The sequence below is a fragment of the Diabrotica virgifera genome, chromosome 3 (assembly GCF_917563875.1).
Source record: "Diabrotica virgifera virgifera chromosome 3, PGI_DIABVI_V3a".
Taxonomy (NCBI): domain Eukaryota; kingdom Metazoa; phylum Arthropoda; class Insecta; order Coleoptera; family Chrysomelidae; genus Diabrotica; species Diabrotica virgifera.
The window spans coordinates 245,604,220-245,608,967 of record NC_065445.1 but is presented as its reverse complement, the minus strand read 5'-3'; the positions used below and the strand labels follow the sequence as shown (position 1 = coordinate 245,608,967).

Sequence of the window (4,748 nt, the reverse complement as noted above, 5' to 3'; positions counted from 1 at the left end):
TGACAGAAGCTCGAAACAAATGACAATCGATGAAAAGCCCTATTGGCGTCTGCATATCAGGATCCAGTAATACTATATTATTTATCTATGATCAGGATATTGCTGGGTGTACACAAGTAAACAACACTTTTTTGATTAAAAGGTTTATTTCATTAAATCAAAACTTACATGGATACAATTTAAATAAGATATTTTTCTATTTAAGGCAATATAATAGGCGATATATATTTTAGTATAACTCTCCTACATTAACAAGCTTTAACACATTCAGTGGCCATGACGTAGCATCACGAAGGTTTTACCGAAGGTACTTTTTTACGACACATAAGTTATGTGAGTAGTACTGTGTAACTAAATAAATGATTTAACTATGTGGTACCAGCCAAGTGGAGCTTGTTCGAGATGGGTACCAAACGTGTTAATCTGGTCATGCACAGAGACTTATACTATAATATGTTATATCTCATATTGCTCACTATTGTAATGAGTGAGCCTGCATACACGAACTAATATATTATTATGGTTCTGTGTATGCAGGCTCACTCATTACTACTGTAGTGAACAATATGAGATGTAATATTATGAGATATACCTATTATATATTATGGTATAGCTCTCCATGAGTGCCAAGTTTTAAACTTAACTGATAACAACTAATGGATACCCTTTTATCCAAAATTTTATGAAAATTTTGAATGGTCATATTGGTATTAATTCCACAACCCCTTCCTATAACAATAGGCCCATTGTTGGATGTTATTGCAGTAGTTCTACTGGAAATACTTACTAAAATTGTATGTATCTGCATCACTTAGAAGTCTACCCAAAAAGCTATTAATACTCTCTAAACCATCATTAATACATCTTGTATACATAATAGGATTTTTTTCAGAATGATATTTTATTAAGATTTACTTACCATGCCTTATCTATGTGCCAGGCACTTAACAGTCTATTAGGAGCAATACCCATTACATTTGACGAGGCGTTGTAAAAGGTGTCGCTTATGCCTGATATGAAAACATTTGACTATAATACCAACACAGACATGTATTTAAAAAAATTGGTAAATTAAAGTAGGTATCTTTTCTATTTGAAAATAAGAAAGCAGTACAAAATCCATTCCCAAATTCATCTTTTACTAATACTGTCATAAGTTCAAAGTCATAGGAATTGAGCCCATGAGTTCCATCGATTGCGATACAGGATTTACCAAACTTAATTAACATTTCCTTTTGGCACAGTATTAAGGAAAATAAGACAAAAATCATAAATGTTAAATTCAGAATGAATATCCATTAGTATGCCCTGTTGTTTGTAAAATAATATTGGACGTAAGTCTGTAAGCATTCAACCCAAAAATAAACACTGGTTGCATCATCATTGTACATATACCCATCTTTGAAATCAATGCCATAAGAGAGTTTAATGTTTGTGATATCTTTTCTTTGTAAGTAAATCAATTCTTTTTAATTCGCCTCCTATGCTATTATGCTATCCTGAACAGTCTGAAGTTTACTGAAAAAGTAAAATATAGTTATAGGAGAATCAAACACACTAGTTTGAAATTGTAAACTGTAGTAAATATTTATGAGTAATATTTAAAAAGTGGTTTAGTGGTAACATTCTTGTTTTAAATTATATTGTGTATATCGATGGTGGAAAGGCAGGACCTCATAACTGAAAAATTTGTATAAAATGAGTTATTCGGTTTTCGCTTTAGAATAAGTGTATCAGCACCTATTAAACAGCTTTTAGAGCTGGGAAAGCCTTTTGGAAGCCTTCCAGAAACTTTCCCAGCTGTAATCGCTGTTTAATAGCTGCAGATACACTTATTCTAAAGCGAAAACTGAAGTAACTCATGTTATAAAAATTTTTCAGTTACGAAGTCCTGCCTTTCCGCTGTCGATATGCAAATATTTTACTTACATTTTTGAAGAAAGTCTCAAAATAAACTTTGAAGAGATATTTATCTGATTTTGGTATTTATGTAAGTGCTCTATATCATCCTCATGCCCGTAATGTGTTTTAAAATAGTTTCAATATTTTTAGATACTATTATTCGACTAGTACACCAAATAAACATTTTGCAGGATCCTTGGGATTTTAAAGCTCTTTCTCTATCTTGTTTTGTAAAATAATTTTTTGAGGATCACATACATATACATTCATAATAAGATGTTTCATGTTCTTGTACTCTTTGTTCTCTTCCTGTGCCATCCATACAGTGCAAATCTAAAAAAAACAACATATCATGTGATTACATGGGCAGTTATACTACTTACAGCTTACTTTGTATCTAATCTATTATCTAGTATTACTCTATTAGTATCTACCTACATAAAACTATCTTTGAAATCTAAATTTTTGATATCAACATCAACCTTAATACTTAAAAATTAAATAATAATGTGGAAGTTACACGTACCTACCTAAAAGTTTTTGAATTGCAATTTTATCAACTGGAAAAGACTGCAACATAATGAGTTTGAAATTATGACACAGCACAATATTTATTGTTTCAATTTACATGTAAATAAAATAATAATAATAATCCTAATCACTTATAAAAGTAAGGTTAAGATTTTTGACTTGAGAAAACAGAACTGTCAAATTTAAAACAAACCTGCTATAAAATTTTAAAATTCCCGCTAAAAGGAATCTGGCAACATTGCCGTCGTTTGCTGGACATTAAAGTTGGATTTATAGTTTGACGTAGCGTAGACGTAGACGCAACGCAGACGGAAGAAACGGACTGTAACGTAAGAAAATAATATGCCAATTTATAATTCGACGTAGCGGAATTTTTGCGCATGAGTAGAAAGAATGACTTAATTCAACAACATAGCCTATGCCCTATGCTGTAAATTATACATTATACGAACCGTAAACAAACTTTGTGTTTATTTATTTATACTATTATTTATTATAATATATAGGTATCCGTTTTGGTGTTACATGGATTAGGAAATACACGAAGGTATGCTCCTAGTGCCGTGGTATTTCCAACTATTTTGTTTCATTTCCTACTCTTTAAAATATTTAATAATGTTTATTGGATTTACCTATCGTATATGTGTGGATACCCCAGAATTAGACTAATAAACAACTCATGTTTATCTGAAATATTGAAACTACACCATGATATATTTTTATTAAATTAATAACTTAAGGTCCGGTCTTTTCACCTCCGAATAACTATTTATTGGGAAGTTTATCCGGCAGATTTCATGTAAATCTGTCAAATAAACCTCCGAATAATAGTTTAATAAATACTTTTATTCGAAGGTGAAAAGACCGGGCCTAATTGTAACAAATAATTAACAAAATTCAAATATGTTAATAAACACCTTAACCTTACAAAATGGATGAGGGCGTGTCCACTTTGGGCTTTGGGTGACAGAACAAAATTCTTGATTTTGATTGGCCAGACATAAGAAACGCACTGTAAAAGATGAAAATTGGTCAACTCTTCCGTTACGCTACGTTTCTCTTACGTTCCGTCAGGCGCTTGCGTTCATTTATAAACAAGAGTACACAAAACTCGGTGTTGAACTTTTCCAGTGCGTCTACGTTACGTCTACGTCTATGCTACGTCAAACTATAAATCCAACTTTAATCTCTCCCGGCAGTATCTGGATGATCTGGGCCCTGATTCTAAATCAAATTTCGACACTAAACAAGTCGCTTTCAATATGGCGATGGCGACTGTCGAAATTATTTGACACGGAGATGAATGAATGGCCAAAAGCGAGGTTAGGTTTAGTTTAGATGTGTTTTGTTTATTTCTTGCAAGGAAAACTAAATCAAAAGGTATTATAATATAGCTGGGTTTAATTGAAATTTGCTTGTTTTGAGGAATTAGATAGAATAGTATTAAATTAGAAATATAATAATTGAGAATGTCCACAACATGAATCATCAACTCAATGAAAGATGTGAGGTAATAATCTGGGAAAATTAGTAAAAAACAAGGAAAATTAATTACCAGCTATTTTATTGCTGGACATGCTGAAATAAAATCTTCAAGATTTCCTATATTAGTAATATAGCTGTGCAAAGTCCACAGAAAGTGTGCTATTTTGTTTATAAACAAATTAGCGCTCCGAAATCTTTTTTTTTATTATTGCTCTAAAACTCCGAAAATTTTAACTTTAAACCAAAACACTCACATAAAAATTGACAGTAATTTAATTCTGCACATTAATAATTTATTCCAATTTCCTTCGACGGAAATTTTCTTCGGAAAATTCGGGTTTTCCAAACAAAATCTTTAATTTTCAACTAAAATTTGAGGGAAGTAATTATTTATCAATAATTAAATAATTTGGTGACAGTGACATAAATCTTTTTTGTTATGAGTGTCTTGAAGATATGAAAATTTTTATGTACAAAGAAGACCGGAATTAAAAGGTATCTAATGGTTCAAAGATTAAAATCCTGTTGTTTATAACTCTGTCGCAAATGCCGGTCAAATTTGACCGGTTATACCTGGAATCACTCCTCGCAATTCAATTTGTTTTTCTTCGAAAAGGACACAGAAGCCGTGCTCTTTTCAACAGCGTTAACTTAATTTAATTTAATCTAATATTTTCTGAGGGGTTCTATTTGTTTATAAGCCAAAAAATTGTTTCTTTATAACATTCCCGAGACCGCTCAAATGGTCCAATTTCAATCCTGTAAGGTACGTTGAATAGGTATAGTGCTTTTTTATATGAAAATCATAGTTATTCTGGTGTATCATAATC

The 4,748-nt window shown here is 31.4% G+C and overlaps 1 long non-coding RNA gene across 2 annotated transcripts; it reads right to left on the bottom strand.

The window, feature by feature from the left end:
* Positions 1-500: 500 nt before the first annotated feature.
* On the bottom strand, positions 501-2,583 carry LOC126881643 (uncharacterized). Of its 2 annotated transcripts, none has more exons than XR_007696948.1 (3): positions 2,433-2,583; positions 1,930-2,235; positions 501-1,518 (listed from the first exon to the last, which is right to left on the bottom strand). It is a non-coding gene; the product is annotated as an uncharacterized LOC126881643 (long non-coding RNA). The 2 variants fall into 2 exon arrangements; XR_007696949.1 differs by having other exon boundaries at positions 2,429-2,580.
* Positions 2,584-4,748: the final 2,165 nt, after the last annotated feature.